The following is a 7,469-nucleotide window of genomic DNA, read 5'->3' on the forward strand; positions in this document are numbered from 1 at the left end:
AAGCTTGAAAAAGAATGAGGTCATTAGAACATGCTAAAACTTAGCAAAATTCGCAAAGGATGCAAGGAGTAGACGTCTTACACGGTTCAATGCCAGTTACGTCTCGTTGATGAGGCTTGATGTGCCTACTTCGTTCATCTTCGCCCGGTCCTCCTCAGTCACCATGCAACAAAGGTAGCTGGCCGCACCCACGGAAGCGGACAATGCCTGGGCGTCCGCTCGGATAGTATGAATGATCGTTCCCTTACGGTCGGGATCCACACTCGGGGTAGGGAACTACTTTGCTAGCTTCAGGCTCAAGCTCGACACGCCGCTCCTGATGGCACATCCTTTTTTGGGACCTCAAGGTGACCAACCCTGGAGTAGTCCTTTAACGCTCTCATATCCATGTCGTCGAAGAACATGTTTAGGGGATCATCTGGGACCGATGCCATATCATTTGATTTCTCTTTATTGGCTTGAGCCTCTTCGAACATGGACTCTGTGTGAAATGGCGTCTCCGCAATGTCTATGAAACCGGCTACCTCCTTCAGGATCCCGAGCTAGAGTAGGATCGACCTCTTGGCCACCTTTTCCGGTTGCCGCCTACTCCCCCTCGTCGATGGTCGACCTGTGAGCATGAACTCAAGGTCGTCATCCTCGGGGTAATCCCTAAGCCGAAAGAGAGAATCGGGGTCCGGTACCCTAGCTTTGGTGTTCTTTTTGTTTCTTTTCCGAACCAGGATAACTATCCTCTTCTTCTTTACTTCGGCATCCGGGAGCCCAAGGATTTTCTCTTTTTCTTCTTTTTCTCCTCCTTTACGGCAGCTCCGGGTTGTCCCGGAGTGCAGGGTTCACCGGGCGAGGACGGGGCCTTGTCCTCATCCAACGGCCTAAGCTCGGTGGTCTTGGGAAAACATGTGAGAAGTAAAGAGACATAGCAAAAATACAAGTCAAGTACATGAGTATAATTATTCGAGAGGAAGTTTCACCATGGGAACGGGCCTACCACTTTCCCTTATATAGCTTGTGCTATTTGCGCTCGAAGTAAGATATTTGTTTGCAGATCCCCTCGATCCACTCCTTGAAGCGGGGGGACTGCATTAGGAACCTGGGGCGACTGCTGCACAACAGTAAACATGGGCAATTAGAGAACGAACAAAAGAAATCGCCAAGTATTCAAGAAGGAAAAGACTTACGGGATGAGTTCCACTGTTCAGGGAACGGTAGAAATTTGCGGGGAATAAGGTCTTCGGATTTTACCCGAACGAATCTTCCCTGCCAACCTCGATCTCAATCTTCATCGATGCTCAAGAATGGAGCTTTACTTGGTCGATGAATGAGCTTGATAAACCCCACTCGGAAGATTCATGGACTGTAGAGATGAAGTATATGGTCGAGGGTGAACCCAGGTGCTTCGGTGTTGTTTACAAAGTGGCGGAGAAGGATTACAATCCTCCAAAAAGACGGGTGAATCTGCCCAAGGCAGAACCTCGTACCTTTTGCATAAGCCGAGGATTATAGTGCGAGCGTGAAGGGGTAAGTGTAAACACTTAGGTACCCCTCCGCGTGAGTGGTAATGTCTTCGCTGGGCCCGAGAACGACCACCTCCTTGCCCCCCCAGTTGCAACCCACCCGAACTGTGGGGAGTGTGTCCTCGTTAACAGAGAATATATACCTCCATACTCCCTCGCCTCGGTCCTGCTGACTAGAGGCCTTCTCGACTTTGAAGTCATTTTCGATAAATCAGCCCTCAGGAACGAAAATATTCAAGGGAAGCTCTGGGACCACCTCGGGAATGGCCACCTCGGCATCCGTAGCCGGCTTGGAAGTCGAAGGGGTGATTTGCTGAGGCACGAATTTGGAAGTTTTTGCCATCGGAATCTAGAAAATATGAAGGCTTGAAGAAAAATATGGAGGTTTGAATATGAGAATGAAGATATGAAGATCTAATAAGCAATATATGAAGACTTGTAGAGGATAAAGTTAAGTGGAGAATTTGAGGGTAAATCAAAGAGCTCTAGAATCAGAAAGTGAGAAAAATGAAAAAAGGGATCGGAGTTTTTATAGAGAAAAGTTAATCAATGTGTGACGTTTCTGTCACGACCCAACTCCATGTCTGGCTGTGATGGCATCCAAAACCGTTGCTGGACAAGTTAACAGTGAACAACTTAGTGATTTTCTATTTTTTTGTTTATTAAGAAATTTCAACATTTAGCTTTACTTATATTCAAAGCGTTTGATAAATAAAGGATTTTTAAGGCAAACAAACGGAAACATCTAAAAGCAGTTATAACTATTGAATTACAATCCAAAAATCAAAGTCTACTAACACGTGCCAAGATCTGGTGTCACAAGTGTGTGGGAAACTAGTAGAATATACACAAAATGACTATCCTACTGTTTGAAATAGAATAGACAGATAAAAACAAAAGAGAAACTCTGGCATGCTGCTGAACGGCTCAAAAGGGGCAGCTCACCGTAAAGTCTCGGTCCAAGATCAGGTATGCGCGTCGGGAGGGTATGCAGATGCACCTGCCTCAGATCCTGCACAGTTAAGTGTAGAAGTGTAGCGTGAGTACATAAAACAACATGTACCCAGTAAGTATCCCGCCTAACCTCGAAGAAGTAGTGACGAGGGGTCGACTTTGACACTTACTAGGGCCAATAACATGATAATATAATATTCTAATTAAGTATAGTACACAACAATAAGACTTAGAACAAGAATTTAACTGGTCAAGAGATCACCATATTTAAGAAGTTAATTCACTTGTTTCCTTTAAAACATATTATCACGCAGACAATGAATCCATATTAATTATGAAAGAAACTTTCAGTTCTACTGTCACACACAATGCCATCGAGGAAGTTCGGCCCGATCCAACATAAATATAAATTGTGCACTGTCGAGGGTCGAATAGTGCGAACCATAGATGTATCTATTCCCCCACTCGCGAATCATACATGCGATGCGGTCAAACATAAATTTAAGGAATTACCCCGCTCACGAATCATACATGCAACGCGGTTACACAAAGATCTATTAAATTATTATAGTACTCTCTCATTCTTTTCAAAATACAACATTCAAATGAAAAGTTTCAAGATCTCATTATTTTTCCTCAAAATCCAATTTCCTCTTGAAACATTTGATAAGCACACTCCATTCCGCCCTTCTCAAGGCAAACAATATACGTAAAACAATAACAATATCAACAAGGCATGGTGTAAGCCTAAGACTACCCGGACATAACATGAATAATAGCTACGTACGGACTCTCATCACTACGTGTGTACGTGGACCCCCACAAACAACAACACATATTAATTTAGTTCACCTATGGGGTAATTTCCCTATTACAAGGTTAGAAAAGAGCCTTATCTCATCTCAAAGCCTATTTCCCAAATTAAGAAAGCGCTCAAACCTCCAAATTTGACGCCAAACGACTCGAAGCTAGTCAAACATTAAATAAACTAATCAATCAATGCTCAAAAATTCATAATCCCACCATTTAAGTGATTACCTAACCTAAATTGCAAGATTCCTAAAATTTACCCCCGGGCCCACATGCTCGGATTCCGGAAATTTTTAAAGAAAGTCGTTACCCATAACCTTAGGAACATAAATATATGATTTTTACTAAATTCCAAAACAAATTTCGTGGTTAAATCTCATTTTTATCAAAAACCTAGGTCTTCACCTAAACCCATGATTTTCACTAATTTACATGTTATAATCTACCCATAAACTATGTATTTAACTCATATTATGTAGAAATTATTTACCTCAAAGTGCTAAGTAAAATCCCCTCTCTAAGAGCTCAAAGAATCGCCCAACAATGGAAGAAATGAACAAAAATAGCCTAAGTCCCATTTTTAAACGTTTCTGCCCAGGTCTGCCTTCATCGCGATTGCGAAAAAGGCCTCGCGATCGCAAAGGCAAACGGCCCAGGCCCAGGAAAAGTTTACCCATCGCAAATGCGACAGGAGCATCGCGAACGCGGAGGCTCGCTTGGCCTACCCTACGCGAACGCGAGGGACTCTTCGCGAACGCGAAGAACGAACATCGGCCACCCAGCTCAGCCTCTTCTACGCGAACGCGGGCCAGGTCACGCGAATGCGAAGGCTAGAGGACCCAGACCTCCGCGAACGCGGTCCTGCGCACGCGAATGCGAAGGGCAAAAACTCCCCATCCCACAGTACCCCAAATCCTTCACCGTGAACGCGTGGGTCTGACTGCATTCAATAAGAAGGAAACCAGAAGCAGAAATCTGGTGTGTTTCAACTCAACTTCGGGCGGTCTGTAACGCACCCGAGCTCCTCGGGACCCCATCCAACTACTCCAACAAGTCTATAAATATAATACAGACTTGCTCGAACTCTTGAAACGTGTAAAACAATAACAAAACCAAGAATCACACCCCAAAATCAAATTGAATCAAACTTTGAACTTCAAGTTTCTAAATCGCCTCGAACGCGTCGAATCATTCTTAGATTACTCGGATTCACACCAAATTTTGTGTGCAAGTCTTAAATGACATTACGAATCTATTCCTGGTCTCAAAATTCTATTCGGACCTCGATATCATCAAAACCTACTCCAAACCAAATTTAAAGAACTTCAAAAAATTTCAAGAACCAACTTTCACTATTAGGCGCCGAAACGCTCCTGGGTTATCCAAAATCCGATCCGAACATACACCCAAGTCCGAAATCATCATACGAACCTATTGGAACCGTAAAATCTCAATTCTGAGGTCGTTTACTCAAAATATTGACCAAAGTCAAACTTGACCCTTTTAAGCCAACCTTAAGGAACCAAGTGTTCCGATTTCAACTCAAACTTTTCCAAATCCCGAACCAATCATCCCTGTAAGTCATAAATCAGTAAAAGCAAGTACGAGAAGTCTTATTTAGGGGAATGGGGTTCTAGAAAGCAAAACGACATGTTGGGTCGTTACAGTTTTGCATTCGAAGACAGCCAATCGACGGCTAACACGTGTCCTAAGTCTGAACGATACGACTGATGGGATGTTTTGCTGACCCGTCAACTCGGTTATAACGTATGAAGGAAGGAACCGAGTTTAAGTTATGCCCGTCGCTTCGATAAATCTACTCTCCAGGAAACGAGAGGACTATCTGTGTATGGGTAAAATCGAGGGCAAAGTTTTTCCCGATTCCCCGATGAGAGAACGAAGGGGAAGCGTGGATCAACGTGATTATATTCGAGGCCAGAAACCCCTCATATCGAGAATCGGGAGGAATGAACGATGTATCTAAGACTCGGATCGAGTATAACTTTTGAACCTTGGGAGACACAGTGAACAGTTATGCATGACAGATAGAGGGCCTTAATATTCGCCCTCAACCGGATATTACGATGCTAATCCCGTTCATTATCAATTATGGATCAACAATTACCGAAAAGAGAAGATTTTTACCTTTTTTAGACTTATACTATGACTGAAATTCTCTTATTATATAAAGCGGAAGTTTTTCTTTAGTCCGACACATGATAAAACGCAATTCAAAGCAATAAAAGTTTACTTTTGTCTTTTAGCTACTGTTCACGGCATTACTTGTTTGTTCTTTTCTTTACTCACGATCGAGCTTGTAATGAGGGTCCGATCGAGGACGAATTTCACTATTCAATCTAAGATCATGCTTGGTCATCATATTGTAATTGATTTGATCCTTTATTTTATTTTTAATTCATCTATATGTTATTCTTAATTATTCGTATTGAATTAAATTACGTATCCTTTAAACTGCGTACAAATTTAATTGTTACTCATTTTTTTGGGTAAACAATGAAGTTGGCCAACATGCGCACCATTGGTGAAATTGAACTCATATCCCATGCGAATTGCGCAGATGAAGTACTAATAGAGGGATTGAGCTGAGTGCTTTTCTTCGATATGAGCTCTGGCATTTTGAAAAATAGGGTTTGTTTTGGATTGCTTTACAGTGAAATGTGGAGGCAAATGAATTGGAGTACTCATTTCATAGACGTTGATATTTGATTTCGCAAAAGTATTAGTATTAGATTTTACTCGATAGTCATCTAATATGGTGGATTATCAATTTCAATTCAATAATAGAGTACTCTTTTGCTCTATTCCCATGTTAAAAATGTTTAATGCATAAACTAGTAACACTGGCCTTTTTTCTTTCTTTTTTTGGGCAGCGGAGATGAATCTTACAATTTGAATGTGGTTTGGCCAATGAGTGGGAGACCACCAATGCCAATCAGAAGGCGTAGGTGTGGCCTACAGCCTGGGCTTTCGAGGCCTTAGCCAACGCCGTCCCGCGACGTGCACGCAGTGCTTATTTATGCGCACATGTTTTGGTGGGTCATGCCCTTATTTTATACTAATCGAAATTCCTCTTTAAGAGAAAAAGGAAATTAAAGTTCTTATTTGGTTGTTTGCAATAAAAATCTCCCCTAATAAGTATACAATTTTGATTTTCGATATAAAATTTGCATGGCAAAAGTAATACACTAACTGACATAATACTCTACATTACAAATTATGTACTATTTTATGAGAATATAATAGAATGAAATAAGAATTGTATATTAGTAATATCTTAATAAAATACCTAAAGAAAAAAATAGTCTTAAGGTAGGCCACGTTTGCATATCAATTTATGTAATTCATTTTAGGCGGTACTATTACTATTTATAAAGTTACAGAAATCCCTTTTACCATATTTTTTTTATATTTTTAAATCTATAAAAATATTAATTATTACAACTTATAATATTTTCTATACAGTTTATAAATATGTAAACTTTATTTTAAATTCTTGAAGAGCCTATCTTCAAATTTGCACAATAAATATAATACTTTCATCATCGTACACTAAATCACTCTTTATGTAAAATGGAACATAAAGAGTATTATTGTGCTTCATTGCATAGCAAATCTCTACAACACTATTCTCAATAAATAATTTTTATATTACTCCAACACTATTCTCTTTTACTAATTTTTACTCCAACCCCAGACTCCTTTATTGATTTTCAATTATATATGCATCTTTTCCAGCCAAAAAATCTTTTTATACAAAAACAAATTTTTCCTTTTACTTGTCTATTTTAACAACAATAACAATCTAGTATAATCTCACTAGTGGTGTATGAGAAGGATAATGTGTACGCAAACCTTACCCCTACCTTTGGGTAGATAATCTGTTTTCGATAGATCCTCGACTCCCTCCTCCCTCCAAGAACCCCCCTCCTTGCTGTTGGGGTGACTCGAACTCACAGCCTCTTGGTTGGAAGTGAAGGGTGATCACCACTAGAGCAACTCACTCTTGTCTATTTTAACAATCAAGAAAGATTTTTTTTTTTTAATATTACTCTTAATATTATTTACACACACTCTCTAAATTTATTGGACTTACAACTTTGATAACCATTAAAAGGGATAATTCGGTAAAATAAACCCTTAATAAGTAATTTTTTAAGGGATATGTCAAAT

Source organism: Nicotiana tomentosiformis, chromosome 1, assembly GCF_000390325.3.
Source record: "Nicotiana tomentosiformis chromosome 1, ASM39032v3, whole genome shotgun sequence".
In the NCBI taxonomy this organism is placed as follows: domain Eukaryota; kingdom Viridiplantae; phylum Streptophyta; class Magnoliopsida; order Solanales; family Solanaceae; genus Nicotiana; species Nicotiana tomentosiformis.